The sequence below is a fragment of the Callithrix jacchus genome, chromosome 3, assembly GCF_049354715.1.
Source record: "Callithrix jacchus isolate 240 chromosome 3, calJac240_pri, whole genome shotgun sequence".
Taxonomy (NCBI): domain Eukaryota; kingdom Metazoa; phylum Chordata; class Mammalia; order Primates; family Cebidae; genus Callithrix; species Callithrix jacchus.
The window spans coordinates 50200215-50217104 of NC_133504.1; the positions used below are offsets into that span (position 1 = coordinate 50200215).

Here is a 16890-nt window from a genome sequence, read left to right on the forward strand (position 1 = left end):
ATTGGGACCAAGTATACTTCAGATTTAACTTCCTCTTCTCATTGTTGAAAGCTGTTGTTGTCTAGCCTGTAAGTCTTACAACAGCATTTCTGTTTCTTTCTTTCTTTTTTTTTTACAGATTTAGGAGTACAAGTGCAATTTTGTTACATGGATATATTGTGTAGCAGTAAAGTCTGGGCTTTTAGTGTAGTGTACCTGTCATCCAAATAGTGAACAATGGAGGCAACAGGTAATTTTCCAACCCTCTCTCCCGTCACATCCTTCTTCCTTTTAGACTCCAGGGTCTATTCTCTGAATGTCCATGTGTACCTGTTGTTTAGCGCCCACTTATAACAACAGGATTTCAAAACTGCTTTTCACAAAGTTGCTCTTTGTTGCTCATAATTTCTAGAGAGTAAATATGCAGTCTACTTCCTTCCTGATATAGAAATGTGCACTCACAGATGTACATATGCAAACACAGGATGTGTAAGCACCCAAATGTTGGGATGGAAGCTGCTGTTTGATGTGTATATATGCATAGTTGCTTCTCTGCAAAAGAAAATCTGTAAGAATGTAAGCATGTAGAATACAGAATACAGAGTAGAAATGAGATTTTTTCAACTTAATTTCTACCCAAAAAAATTGACTAAAAAGAAAGAGTAAACGAAATACTGAAGTTCTGTCCTCCTGAAAATCTGGCTAGCATCAGAGTGGTGGTATAGATGTGGTGATAAAGAGAAGCAGACAGACTTGAGATATATTTTGGTATAGAACCAACAAGACTTGTTGATAGATTACATTCAGGGATGAGAAAAAGAGAGAAATAAAGGATGATTTCTAAATTTGGAGTTTGAGCAGAGATGATTCTGTTTGGAAAGAAGCACACTGGATGGAAAAACTAAGGAACTTCTTTGGGACATGTTTGCTTTAGATGGTTCAGATGTTTGTCAGCTCTTTTGTGAAGCATTTCAGGCATGGGTTAAGTATGTAAGCCTGGAACTTGGAAGGAATGACTGGGCTGTAGATACATATTTGAGAGTTATAGCTTACATAGAGTATTGAAGCAGTGGTATTTCATGAAATAACTTTAAAAGAATACAAGAAAGAAAAACAGCCAAGGTTTGAGAGCTAGGGCCTTCAACAAGTAAAAGTTGGGTTCTAGAGGAGAAACTAGTTCCCCAGCAATGGTTCCTAACCAGGCTGAAGGGACTGAAATGACAGAAATAGAATTCAGAATATGTGCCTAGTTTCAAAGCCTTTCAATGTATTAAAGCAAAGGTAACAGAATAAACATGGAGAAATTTCAAATCTACCATCATAAGAGATTTTCACATACTTCTTGGTAGTTGATGGATTCACCAAACTTAAGTATCTGCAAAAATAAAAATGAATTGAACAATCAAATTTGAAAATGTAATGTACTTAATACAAGTAAAACTATATTTAGCAATAGGAAAATACGTATTATTTTTAAGTACATGTGAGACATTTTGAAAAATTGACATCCATGAAGCAATCCTTGACAGAGTCTATAGGACGGATACCATACAGACCATGTTCTCTATCCACAGTGCAATTAAGTTAATTTAAACAAAAATTTGTTTTAAAAAATTCTTTTTAAAAAAGCAAACAAATAGGCTCTTCAAAAAAATTAAAAGTGAAATTAGATAATTTTTAATTAAATAGCAATGAAAATATTAAAATTTCAAAACTAATAAAATAGAGCTAAAGCAACTCTTAAAAGTGAATTTATAACCTTAAATAGTTATATTAGAAAAATAAAGTGTATGAATTAATGGACTAAATATATAAATTAAGAAGTTACAATAACAGAATAAACTTGAAGGAAGTAAAAGAGGAAATAATTAAAAGAACATAAATAAATAAATTAGAACACAAAGATAAAACACTATCTCTAATGACTTCCAAACTTAACGTGTCCACCAAGATATTCCATGAACTCCAGTTCATTGTGGCCATGCTTGACATCTCCATTGAGATATTTGGTAGCCATCTGATACCCAGTGTGAGCTCCTAATTTTCACTCCATTTTTTTAAACCCCAATTCATCCATCCTGTTACCCCTAGACTTGCTCATTTTTCTAGTTTCTCAAGGTAAAACCCTTGAAGTCATCTTCATTTCTCCTTTCTCACACACCACATCCAGTTGGTGAGCAAATCCTATTGCTTTTTTACCAATTTGTTAACTCAAGGACTTTAAAATAGAGAAATCCCACAAGCATTCTGTTACAAATCTTGATATAATTTTAGTCGTGCCAGAGTTGGCATGAAATATCAAAGGCACCATATACTTGAGTTATAGTGCTAAAAATCTAGGTAGACAAAATAAAATTTAGAGGCTTAGAACACTGCAGCTGGAGAAAGGACTGGCAAAGTATAGACTAATGAATAGTAAACAGTAATATGAAGGAAATAGCAACATTATGTGAGAATTTCTTCTATGCTTCTAAAATGCCATCTTAGTTATTAGAACATAGATAGTTATTAAGCTATAGTTATTAGAACATAGTTATTAAAACATCTTAATTAGAACATTTTTGTCTAATAAATAAATATCCAGAACACACAAAAACGATAAAAACTCCTCTCTCCTAATTAAAAAAAAAAAAAAGGTCAATGTAATATATAAAAATAGTTGGGGTCTAGTCCTGACTCTGGCACCTGGCAGATGAGTTGGCAAAGGCAATACAACTCTTTGTGCTTTGATTTTCTCTTCTGTAAAGAGGAAGGCAGACTTTCTGTGATCACAAAAGTATAGGTTGGCGCAGAAGTAACTGCGGATTTTCCCATTACTTGTGCTTGAACCTAATATCTTCTGCCTCAAAGACCCATGATTGCAGGAGATAGGATACCCAACTATACTACTACTGTGATGTGAACACAACTACCTGTCCCCACCCCTGTGTGCAAGAGCACTTCCACTGCTGGTATAAACATGACAAAGAAACTGGTAACCCCACCTCTCCCTGCACCACCACCACCAATGTGAATGCATGCACAAACACCAGTGGCCCTGCCTCCCTGGTCCAGTTCTGTCACCAGCACAAACATGGAGGCTGGCAGCCCCACACCATCCAGCACCCCATTCCCACTGCTGCTAGCACAAATGTGAGCACAAACACTGGCAACTTGCCCCTGCCTGTGCCGCACTGCCAGAATGAGCACACAGAACACTGCAACCCTGCTTCCACTTATACTCCACTCCAGCCAATGTGTGTGCACCCTGCTGGGCTAGCATACTTGAGCAGGCACAGATCCCACAGCCCCAGTGAAATGCTTTTGCTACTACAGCCCATCAGAGTGCTGTGTAGCTGGCAGACCAGGAGTACCTTGGCACCTCCAGTACAGCAGATTCCTAACCTCCAGAGTCCAGACAAAAAAGTTGGGGTCCCAGTACCAGCTCCCAATAGTTAGAACATGCAGACTAGGAGGGCTGAGCTAAACCTTGGCCTCCTAAATCTTCCAGAAGCAAACACCATCAATTGAACCCAACCAATATTAAAATCAAACCCCCAAAGTCATCAAAGAAGATAAAAGCAAAAAATTCATCCAAAGGACAGCAACTTCAAAGATCAAAGGAACATCAACCCACACAGATGAGAAAGAACCAAAGCAAGAACTCTGGCAATTTGAAAAGCCAGAGTGTCTTCTTACCACTAGTTCCCCAGCAATGGTTTCTAACCAGGCTGAAAGAGTTAAAATGACAGAAATAGAGTTCCTAATATAGATAGGAGTGAAGATTAACGACATCTAGGAGAAAGTTGAAACCCAATCCAAGAAATCTAAGGAATACAATGAGGCAATACAGAAAATAAGAGATGAAATGGCCATTTTAAGAAAGAAACAAATTTATCTGATAGAGCTGAAGAATTCACTTCAAAAATTTCAGAATACAATTGTAAATATTAAAAAGCAGAATTGACCAATCTGAGGAAAGAATCTCAGAGCTCGAAGACTGGTTCTTCAAAATAACTCAGGCAGACAGAAATAAAGAAAAAAGCAATAAAGAATAGTGAAGAATGAATTTCTCAAAGGGTAATATGAGATTATGTAGAGACCATTTGAGAAATAAGGGATTATGTAAAGAGACCAAATTAATGATTTATAGGTATCCCAAAAGAGACGGGGAGAAAGCAAGCAGCATCTAAAATATACTTCAGGATTTCATTCATGAAAATGTCCCAACCTCACCAGAGGCCAACATTCAAATTCAGGAAATGCAGAGAACCCCTGCTAGATATTATACAAGACAACAATCCTTAAGACACATAGATATTAGATTTTCTAAGGTCAAAATGAAAGAAAAAATGTAAAAGGCAGATAGAGAGAAGGGACAGATCATCTACAAAGAAAACCCCATCAGGCTAACAGCAGACCTTTCAGCAGAAATGCTACAGGTCAGAAGAGATTAGGGGCCTATGTTCAGCATTCTTTAAAAACAAAAAAAGAAATTTCAACCAAGAATTTCATATCCAGCCAAACTAAGCTTCATAAACAAAGGAGAAATAAGATCCTTTCACACAAGCAAATGCCAAGGGAATTCATTACCACTAGACCTGCCTTACAAGAGGTCCTTAAGAAAGTGCTAAACATGAAAAATTTTTTTACCAATCACCACAAAAACACACTTAATCCCATAGACCATTGACACTATAAAGCAACCACACAATTAAGTCTGCATAACAACCAGCCAACAACATGATTATAGGATCAAATTCACATATAACAATATTAAAATGAATGTAAATGGGATAAATTTCCCAAGCAAAAGAACAGAGTGGCAAGTTGGATAAAGAAGCAAGACACAATGGTAGGTTGTCTTTAAGAGATCCATTTCAAATGCAATTACACCCATAGGCTCAAAGTAAGTCAAGGGATAGAGAAAATCTACTAAGCAAATAAAAAACAGAAAAAAGTAGATGTTGCTATTCTAATTTCAAACAAAACAGACTTCTCCTCTGCATATGGCACATATTTTAAAATCTACCACACAATAGGCCAAAAACAATCCTTTGCAAATTCATAAAACCAGAAATAATGCCAAATACTCTCTCAGAACAGCAAAATAAAAATACAAATCAATACAAAGAATATTTCCCCAAACCATACAACTACATGGAAATTAAACAAGCTGCCCCTGAATGACTTCTGAGTAAACAATGAAATTAAGACAAAAATCAAAACATTATTTGAAAATAACAACAACAAAGATGGAACAGAATCTCTGGGATGTAGCTAAAGCAGCATTAAGAGGTAAGTTTATAGGCTGAACGCCCACATCAAAAAGTTAGAAAGATCTCACGTTAACAACCTAACATCACATCTAAGGGAACTAAAGCTACAAGAACAAACTAACCCCAAAGCTAGCAGAAAGCAAGAAATAACTAAAATCAGAGCTGAACTAAAGGGTATTAAAACATGAAAAAGCATGCAAAAGATCAATGAATCCAGGAGTTGTTTTTTTTTTTTGAAAGAATAAATGAGATAGACTGCTAGCTAAACTAAGAAAGACAGAATATCCAAATGAGCACAATCAGATATGACAAAGGAGAAATGACCTCCAACACCACAGAAATACAGGTAACCATTACAGACATGAACATCTTTATGCACACAAACTAGAAAACCTAGAAGAGATAGATAAATTCCTGGAAACATACAACTTCACATTACTGAAGTGGGAAGAAATTGAATCAATGAACAGACAAATCACAGGTTCCAAAATTGAATCAGTGATAAAAAGCCTGTGAATAAGAAAAAACCCAGGACCAGATGGATTCACTGCTGAATTCTACCAGATGTATGAAGAAGAGCTGGTGCCATTCCTACTGAAAGTATAAAACAACAACAACAAAAAATACAAAAACAAAAACAAAACATAACAAAAAAACTGAGGAGGGACTCCTCCCTAACTCATTCTATGAGATCAGCATCATCCTGATACCATAACCAGGCAGAGACACACACAAAAAGAGAAAACTTCAGGCCAATATCCTTTAAAAACATAATGCAAAAATCTCCAGCAAAATACTAGCAAACCAAACCCGGCAGCACATCAACAAACTAATCTATGATCAAGTAGATTAGAGCCTACAGTCAAGAAGTCTTTAAGCTCTGGGATGTAAGATTGGTTCAACGCAGGCAGATTAATAAATGTGATTCATCACACTAAACAGAACTAAAAACAAAAACTTCATGATCATCTCAATAGATACAGAAAAGGCTTCTGATAAAACTCAGTATCTCTTCATATATATATATATGTGTATATATATATTTTTTTGAGACAGAGTCTCCCTCTGTCTCCAGGCGCCAGGCTGGAGTGCAATAGCAAAATCTCGGCTCACTGCAGCCTCCACCTCCTGGGTTCAAGCAATTCTCCTGCCTCAGCCTCCCGAGAAGCTGGGACTACAGGCGCACACCACCAAGCCCAGCTAATTTTTTTTTTTTATATTTTCAGTAGAGACAGGGTTTCACCATGTTGGCCAGGATGGTCTCGATCTCCTGACATTGTGATCCGCCCACCTCGGCCTCCCGAAGTGGGCGGATCCACTGTATCTCTTCATATTAAAAACCCTCAACAAACTAGGCATTGAAGGACCATACCTGAAAATAATAAGAGGCATCTATGACAAACACACAGTCTACATCATACTGAATGGTCACAAGGTGGAAGCATTCATTTTGAGAACCAGAACAAGACAAGAATGCCCACTCTCACCACTCCTATTTAACATAGTACTGGAGGTCCTATCCAGAGCAATAGGGCAAGAGAAAGAATTAAAATTTATCCAAATACGAAGAGAGGAAGTCAAACTCTCTGTTTGCACACTATATGATACTATATACTAAACCCATAATCTCTGCCCAAAAGCTTCTAGATGTGATAAGCAACTTTAGCAAAGTTTCAGGATATCAAATTAATGTCCAAAACTCAGTAGCATTTCTATACTCCCACAAAGTCCAAGTTGAGAGTCAAATCAATAAAGCAGTCTCATTCACAACAGCCACAAAAAGAATAAAATACATAGAAATACAGCTAATCAGGGAGGTGAAAGATCACTACAATGAAAATTACAAACCACTGCTCAAAGATACCAGAGATGACACAAATGAAAAAAATTCCATGCTCATAGATAGGAAGAATCAATGTTGTTACAATGGCCATATTGCCCAAAGCAATTTACAGATACAATGCTATTCCTGTCAAACTGCCAACAACATTCTTCACAGAACCAAAAAAAAAAAGGCTGGGCGTGGTGGCTCAAGCCTGTAATCCCAGCACTTTGGGAGGCCGAGGCGGGTGGATCACAAGGTCAAGATATCGAGACCATCCAGGTCAACATGGTGAAACCCTGTCTCTACTAAATATATAAGAAAAATTAGCTGGGCCTGGTGGCGTGTGCCTGTAATCCCAGCTACTTGGGAGGCTGAGGCAGGAGAATTGCCTGCACCCAGGAGGCGGAGGTTGCAGTGAGCCGAGATCGCGCCATTGCACTCCAGCCTGGGTAACAAGAGCGAAACTCCATCTCGAAAAAAAAAAAAAACAAACAAACAAATTTTAAATTCATAGGGAACAAAAAAGAATCAAAATAGCCAAGACAATCCTAAGCAAATAGAACAAAGCTGGAGGCATCACATTACCTGACTTCAAACTGTACTACAAAACTATAGTAACCAAAAATCGCATGACACTGGTACAAAAATAGGCACATAGACTAATGAAACAGAAGAGAGCCCAGGAGTAAGACTGCACACCTACAATCATCTGGTCTTCGACAAAAACAAGTACTGTGGACAGAATTCTCTATTCGCTAAATGGTTCTGGGATAACTGGGTAGCCATATGGAGAAGATTGAAACTGGACTCCTTTCTTATCATATACAAAAATCAACTCAAGAAGGATTAAATACTTAAAGATAAAATCTAAAACTGTAAAAACTCTGCAAGATAACCCAGGAAATACCATTCTGAACATAGGACCTGGCTTTTATGGCAGGACTTTTATGACAAAAGGGTCAAAAGCAATTGCAACAAAAACAAAAATTGACAAATGGAACCTAATTAAACTAAAGAGCTCTACACTGCAAAAGCAACTATCAACAGAGTAAACAGGCAATCCACACAATGGGAGAATATATTTGCAAACTACGCATCCAACGAAGTTCTAATATTCAAAATCTATAAGGAACTTAAACACATAACAAGCAGAAAACAAACAACCTCATTAACATGTGAGCAAAGGAAATGAACAGACACTTTTCATAAGACATACAAACAGCCAACAAGCATATGAGAAGATGCTCACCATCACTAATGATTAGAGAAATATAAATTAAAATCACAATGAGATACCATCTCACACCAATCAGAATGAATATTATTAAAAAGTCAAAAAATTACAGATGCTGGCAAGTTGGAAAAAAGGGAATGCTTATACACTACTGGTGGGAATGCAAATGAGTTCAGCCATTATGAAAGGCAGTGTGGCGATTTCTTAAAGAATTTATAACAGAGCTACCATTTGACCCAGGAATCCTATTACTCAGTATATATTCAAAGGAATATAAATTGTTCTACCATAGAGACACACGCATACATATGTATGTTCATTGTAGCACTATTCACAACAGTAAAGACATAGAATCAATCTAAATGCCTATCAAATGGTAGACTGGATAAAGAAAATGTGGTATATATACACTATGGAATACTACACAACCATGAAAAGGAATGAGATCATGTCTTTTGCAGCAACATAGATAGAGCTGGAGGTCATTATCCTACATGAACTCAGACAGAAACAGAAAACCAAATATTGCATGTTCTTGTTAACAAGTGGGAGCTGAACATTGAGTACACAGGAACACAAAGAAGGGAACAACAGACACCAGAGGGCAGAGCGTGGCAGGTGGGACAGGACTGAAAAACTACCTATCAGATACTGTGCTTATTATCTGGTTGACAAAATAGTCTGTACACTACAGCCCCATGATACACAATTTGCCAGAACTGCACATGTGCCTCTGAATCTAAAATAAAAAGTTAAAACAAAGAAACATCTGAACAACATACAGTCTTAGACTAAAACATGACCATAAAACTGACAACTAAAGTTCACGTGTTTCTTAATAATGAAGGCTTAGCTCTCTTCTCCTGGGCATATTCACATGATGTGCCTGTGAGGTCTTATTCTGTATCAAAAATTATGATGTGTATATTTAATCAATGGCTTCTGTTCTTATTGAGTATTAACATATCCAAACAGTATGTGCTAACTGGACATAATAACAGCTAAAACTTTAAAACTAACAGGAAATAATGACTAACATTTATTGAGCCCTTGCATGTTAGGCCCTATGCTAAGCAATTTTCATGCAGTTTCTCATGTATTCTTACATAGATAATATAAGTTTGTTATTGGTAAGCTTCTTGGCAGCAGGGACCTAGGTTACCCTGCTTTCCTCTGAACACTGCCTGGCATCAAGTTGTATTGGGATATATATGTAGAGAGAGGAGAGAGAAAGAGACAGAGAGAGAGAGAGAGAGAGAGAGAGAGAGAGACAATAAACAAAACAGATATTTTTGCTTCCACTTTACACATTAGAACTGAAATTTAGAGATATTAGGGGGCACATTGGTAAAAGAGCTGGAATCTGAACTCAGGTTTGTTTGATTGCAGAATTCCTGCTTTGAACTACACTATCTTTGCCCTATGTGGTCACTGACTGAGTTTTCTGAATGTGGAGAATGTTATCTCTTATGCGATTATGCTTAATTTTGAACTTGCTGAAGATCAGAATTCAGTTGATGGTATTGTCGTTATGCAATGTGGAATTTATTTAAGTCAAAGAAATTACAGGCCAATTCAAGGAATATTTGCCTCCAGTTTCTTAAATATGAAAGCGTTTCTTTCTTTAAAAAAGCGAAAATGAAGAAAGGACACAAACAGATGGAAAAACATTCCATGCTCATGGTTAGAAAGAATCAATATCTTGAAAATGGCCAAATGCCCAAAGTAATTTATAGAATCAATGCTATCCCCATTAAGCTACCATTGACCTTCTTCACAGAACTGCAAAAGAAAAAACACCTTAAACTTCATATAGAACCAAAAAAGAGCCTGCATAGCCAAGACAATCCTAAGCAAAAAGAACAAAGCTGGGCCGGGTGCGGTAGCTCACGCCTGCAATCCCAGCACTTTGGGAGGCTGAGGAAGGCAGATCATGAGGTCAAGAGATGGAGACCATCCTGGCCGACGTGCTGAAACCCTGTCTCTGCTAAAAATACAAAAAATAGCCAGGCATGGTGGCACATGCCTGTGGTCACAGCTACTTGGAAGGCTGAGGTGGAAGAATCACTTGAACCCAGGGGGCGGAGGTTGCAGTGAGCCAAGATTGCACCACTGCACCCCAGCCTAGTGACAGAGCAAGACTCCATCTCAAAAAATAAATTAAAAAAAAAAAGAACAAAGCTGGAGGCATCACACTACCTGACTTCAAACTATACTACAAGCCTACTGTAATCAAAACAGCATGGTGGTGGTACCAAAACAAAGATATAGACCAGTGGAACAGAAGAGGCCTCAGAAGTAATGTCACACATCTAAAAATCATCTGATCTTTGACAAATCTGACAAAAACAAGCAATGGGGAAAGGATTCCCTGTTTAATAAATGGTGTTGGGAAAACTGACTAGCCATGTGCAGAAAGCTGAAACTGGACCCCTTTCTTTCACCTTACAGAAAAGTTAACTCTAGATGAGTTACAGATTTAAACATAAGACCCAACACCATAAAAACCCTAGAAGAAAACCTAGGCAATAGTATTCAGGACATAGGCATAGGCAAGAACTTCATGAGTAAAACACCAAATGCAATGGCAGCAAAAGCCAAAATACACAAATGGGAACTAATTAAATTAAGAGCTTCTGCACGCAGAAGAAACAGCGGTTAGAGTGAATCAGCAACCAACAGAATGGGAAAAAAAATCTCTGCAAGCTACCCATCTGACAAAGGGCTAATATTCAGAATCTACAAAGAACTAAAGCAGATTTACAAGAAAAAAAACACACAACCCCATCCAAAAGTGGGTGAAAGATATGAGCAGACACTTTTCAAGAGAAGATATTTATGTAGCCAACAAACTTATGAAAAATTCTCATCATCACTGGTCATTAGAAAAATGCAAATCAAAACCACATTGAGATACCATTTCATACCAGTTAGAATGGCGATCATTAAAAAATCTGGAGACAACAGATGCTGGAGAGGATGTGGAGACATAGGAACACTTTTACACTGTTGGTGGGAGTGTAAGTTAGTTCAACCACTGTGGAAGACGGTGTGGCAATTCCTCAAGGATCTAGAAATAGAAAAACCATTTGACCTGGCAATCCTATTACTGGGTATATACCCAAAGGATTATAAATCATTCTAGTATAAAGACATATGCACATGAATGTTCATTGTGGCACTGTTTACAATAGCAAAGACCTGGAACCAACCCAAACTCCCATCAGTGATAGACTGGACAAAGCAAATATGGCACATATACACCATGGAATATTATGCAGCCATAAAAAAAGATGAATTCATGTCCTTTGTAGGGACATGGATGAACCTGGAAACCATCATTCTCAGCAAACTGACACAAGAACAGAAAACCAAACACCCCGTGTTCTCACTCCTAGGTGAATGTTGAACAATGAGAACACATGGACACAGGGAGGGGAGCATCACACACTGGGGTGTGTTGCGGGGTGGGGAGCTAGGGGAGGGATATTGGGGGGGTGAGGAGGTTGGGAAGGGATAACATTGGAAGAAATGCCTGATGTAGGTGACAGGGGGATGGAGGTACAAACCACCATGGCATATATGTACCTATGCACCAATCCTGCAAGATTTGCACATGTACTCCAGAACTTAAAGTGTAATTTTTCCAAAAAATGAAAATGTTTTCTCATAAAGGTGACAGTAGAAAACTGATGTGAAAAAGGATAAATGATCCTACTACTAAGTGTGATTCCTGGCAGTGTGGACTCCCAGAAGTCCTTTTATTTTTAGAAATGCAGAAGCTCAGGCCCACTCAGATCTACTAGAGCATCCTCTTCATTTTACAAAATGCCCAGAGTTCTCTACTCTGGCTGCACTTCAGACTCCACTGTTAGTTTTTTTAAAGTAACTGATGCAGAGTGTTGTTCAAACAATTTTTGTTTCTAAAATTCCCAAGTGAGTCTAAGGAACAACTAGAGTTGAGTACCACTAAATTATAAGCCTGAAAAAGATAAAGTCCAGATTATTGTCTCAATGCCCCCACTTGCTTGAGCAAATCATCTAGCTTCTCTAGGTCTGCCTTTTAATCTATTTAATAAAGATGATGTTTGGCCTGCGTACCTAAGGAGGGTTGTAACAAACAGACACAAAAGCTTTGGGAAATTTAAAGCACCATTGCATAGCATTATTTTTATTGTGCTTAACTACACTTAGAATCTCTAGTGTTCATCATTTGACCATTAACATTAGACAAGATTGTGCAGTATCATTTTTTAGAAATTTAGAAAGTCTGAAGGCAACTGAAGCTGTTCAAGTTCCTTAAACCTGCAGAAGAAATAACAGAAAAGCATCAGAACTAAAACCAATTCTGGGTCACTGTTGTACAACACTGATTCTTGGCCCAAAGTATAACTAAAATGATTATCAAGTGGAGGATATATCCACCAAGTGAAGACAGACAACACATCTGTTAGGTATTGCTTAACTTACAGCAGAAATGGGGACTGACTCTTTTGTTTATAATTGTGTGTAAAGTGCTTTTGCATCTACATCTTTCTTCTGGGTAGGCATAAAAAATATATGCTTAATCCCTATTTTAGTATCTGAAAGCTACAATTAACCAATGGTAGATTCTTATACTACCTTTCACTATCATATTTTTTGTAGGTATACTTAGTCAAATCCCATAATTAATCAAGTAAGAGAGAAACCATTTTTTTAAAGACTTCTGGAAATCAGGAAAATATTAAGCTTGAGTATTACATTTTTATCAGATACAGTATTTTTATTGCTTGTAAGTCAGTGTCTGTCTAAAAGGAAAGTCAAAAATATTTGCAATCACTATAGCAAAAGATTGACATTTTAATGTCTTGTGTACCTTCAGAATTTCAACCACAAATACTGATAGTAAGAATTTTATTCAAAATTCTGACGTTATAGGGCAATATGTAGTTTTAAGAAAAGAAAGATTCGAAGTGGGGAGAAATGCTTGAAAGCAACCATTTTGTTGCTGAAAGTTAGGCATAGTTAATAGGTTAATTTCTGTTTATTGAATAAGAGAGCCCAATGCTGATTGATATAGTAATTTCAGTGTTTGCTATGGCAAATATTTAGCTCATTATCAGTTTTAATAGCATTTTGCAGAACAAGCCTTTTCTTGACATCTAGAAAATACTATTAAATTTCCCTGCATAGATACATTGTTATGACATGCAATAACTACTTGAATATAAAGGGGATTAATAATTTAAAAGGTGTTAACAAATTAGGGCCATCATTAAAAATAGACTTTGAACCATTTTGTAGCAAAATCAGATTGAGGTAATGCTCTGCTCTTATGATAAAGAATTACTGCATTAATTCTGCAAAGTGAACTTATTGCTCCTATTCGTCTCCAAAACCCTGGAGCATTAAAAGACAGGAAGAATGAAATGATCACTGCATTTTTTTTTTCAGGCACAACAGCTCTAATATTTCCATCACAGTTTCACAGCTCAGCCAGCCTAGTTGTGTTAATGGAGGTGAAAAAACCTCTTCAAAATTGTCATCTTTTTCTCTAGTTTTGCTTTTAGACTGTCTTGTAAATTTGGGCCCGATTTTCTCAGTTTATAGTAATAAAGAGAATTATATTTAACTTGAGCAACTGTGGTTTTGACGCCACAGCTTAATACTGTTTTGTATCTGACTTTTCAAAATTTAATCCATGAGGATGTTGACGATCTTATTTCCACATCTGTTACCTCCTGATGGCTGGAGTTGATTTAGCTGATGGGGATAGGTAACTGGCCCCTTCCTCATGTACTGCTTCCATGTACATTCCTCCTAAAACTAAGCACTTGTCAGTATACAGGACAACCTCACAGAAGGTCTTGCTTGGTCCAGAGAAAATGGTGGCTACACTCTCCAATTTGAATCTTCAAACTTAGTACTCAATTTTCTTTACTTTCTCTTTTTTCCTCTAAAATAAATTACATATCATTTCAACATTTTGAAATGCTATTTTACTTGCTGGCTAGTAAATTTGCTTCACAACTATTGATATAAACTGGAAAGAAAGTGAAAATTGGTATAGGAATTGCAGCTATAAGATGTATGTTCATAGAATCATGGAATATTGAAATAAAAATGGACCTAGAAGATCACCTTATCCAGCCCCTGAATTTTAAAGGTGAGGAAACTGAAGCCCACATATGTTAAACAGATGGTCTTAACACACAAAGTTATGAGTGACAGGATGGACTTCTCCATTTTTATTTTTGCAACACCAGCTGTTATTCAGGTCTGAAATTCCCCATTTTCAATACGACCTTAGCGTTTTATTGATTACGTCTGTGAAGTAGCACAAATACCGGAATAGAGTTAGCTGACCTAGAGCTTGAACCTGAAATCATGCGTATATCCTTGAGAAGATTACTTGAGCTCTTGTTAGTGTTAGTTTCCTTATCCAGTTAATATAGACAATAATATCCTACTTCAGGTATGTCATGTGAATTAACTGAGATTACGTGTGTGCAAAACAGAAACCTATAGATCTTCATACAAATAGAAGTTATTACCATTTAGAAGAAATATGTGCTTCCACTAAATTAAGGCATTTTGTTATCTGGGAGGGGAATTATTAGTTAGCTAAAATATTAGCAAGGCCCTGAAGCAATGGGACAAAACAATAAGTTTTTATTTGGGGGAGAAGAAAGGTAGAGAAAGATCTAAGGCATTGGCAATTAGAACAGAACAGTGAGGGACCCAGAGCACTTGTCAAAAACAGCATTAAAAAATGGCAGCATTTTACAGTTGAGAAAATGAAAGCTTGGAAAGGTTAAGTAATTTGACCCCAGTGAACCAGCCAGAAGATGGCAGAACTAAGACTAAAATCAAGGCTCTGATTCTGGCTATCAGATATGATTAACTACAAGAGGTATGATTTCAGGTATCATACACAGGATGAAATCTTTGCACTAAGATCATAAAAGAACATTCTTTTCTCATGTCAAATTCTGGAAGTGATGTGTGTTATGAAGGAAATCTAGTGGAATCTGTAATACCAAGTTGCTAAAACAATAGCTAAATGACGAATTAATGTTTTGTCTACAGCATGCTTTCATGAATGGTTCTAAAAGTATTCCAATTGGATTTTGTCAGTTGTCTTCTTTAATCTTAAAGAGTTAATTTAAGTTCTGAACAGCTTCTAAATATCTAGCTCTAATATTATCAATTGCCCATTATCTGACTACTTCCTCCCAATTCACAGTACCCGTTGCAACCCCTTCTAACCTGCTTAGGGACTGCATTTTGTGGTGGGGGGGTTATAAATTGATTGAGAAAAAATTATTTAACAATGTATTGAACCTTGTAGTTTCATACTTTGCCAAAGATATAAAACCTAACACTGAAGTACATCTAGGCATAATGTCATTTCATCCAGTTTTGAAAATCAATGCAGTGGAATTTAGCAATAATGAGACTAATAGCTTTATCATAAACCCACTTCTAAGATATACTAATTCATTTTTTTGTTTATTTGTTTATCAGACAGGTTGTCCAAATGCAAGAAATATATTATTAAAAGATTTATTTAGAAATATTTAACCATACCTGATTAAAGCTGCTCTCACCCATTACTGCTATAAGAATGTCAGAAAGAACTGTAAAAGTTATATTTGAGAGTACCAGTTTATGTAGAAGTAGAGAAAAAGAAACAACTATGAAAATCACAACAGATGAAAAGAAAAATTTGTTCTATGGTACTTGCCAACCCAAAGACCATGTTTACACATAATGATCTCCTGACCAAAAACACCTCTCATGTCAAAACTATTAGCTAACATACATGTTGCTCCTCTGTTTGTGGTTCAATAATTAGATAGTTCTTTAAGTTAACAAATAGTTTTAAATGCAAACAGCTATACAATCATCATGGCCATTCATACACTGTAATATATTGGCTTAGTCTGATTGCTTTCTTTAGCTGAGCACAGCTGAATTAAGATATCGTGAATCCAAGTAAGTAATACTTTGATTCAAGTTCTCTCTGCTTCCCAGACTTACTCCATTTCTGAAACTCCTAACTTACCTCTCTTTGACAATCCAGCCACCTGACCTGCATATGTGTTTATGGCAGAGGTCATATATTCTGAGCAATAGTCCCCTCTAGAGAGTTGAAGCTTTAAAAACATTTCGGTCAACGTTACTGACAGTTGATTTCTATCCTTTGAATTTGCATTCCCTGACCAAGCTCCTTTAAAAAAAAAATTCAGTCATAGTATCATCCTCATTTAAAATGGTAAAACTGGGCAAATGCCCAGGTCTGTCTGTCTTATGAAGGCTGCTTTTCTAATCCATTCATTCCATTTGTGACCATATTACATCCCAAATCAAGTGGAAATGTTAGTGCTTAAGTAGAAACAAGGAATACCTTGTTATTACTGAAGGATCATGTACTTACTATGCAGAGATACTTTCAGGAAGAAATTACAGAATATACTCACATTTTTAAAAAATACATATTTTATTGCATTTTAGGTACTGGGGTACATGTGAAGAACATGCAAGATTGTTGCATAGGTACATACACGGCAATGTGGTTTGCTGCCTTCCTCCCCATCACCTATATCTGA

The 16890-nt window shown here is 36.7% G+C and overlaps 1 protein-coding gene across 7 annotated transcripts in view; it reads left to right on the forward strand.

The window, feature by feature from the left end:
• Positions 1-16890, forward strand: part of TTC29 (tetratricopeptide repeat domain 29) — a 241384-nt gene that overhangs the window by 177182 nt on the left and 47312 nt on the right. For 3 of the 7 annotated variants that reach the window (XR_004740611.3, XR_004740610.3, XR_004740609.3), the window contains one exon: positions 119-229. The exons of the other annotated variants lie outside the window; for them this stretch is intronic. The gene's annotated coding sequence lies outside the window, so the exon portion shown is untranslated. The remainder of the gene's footprint in view (positions 1-118; positions 230-16890) is intronic. 7 annotated transcript variants of the gene reach the window in all.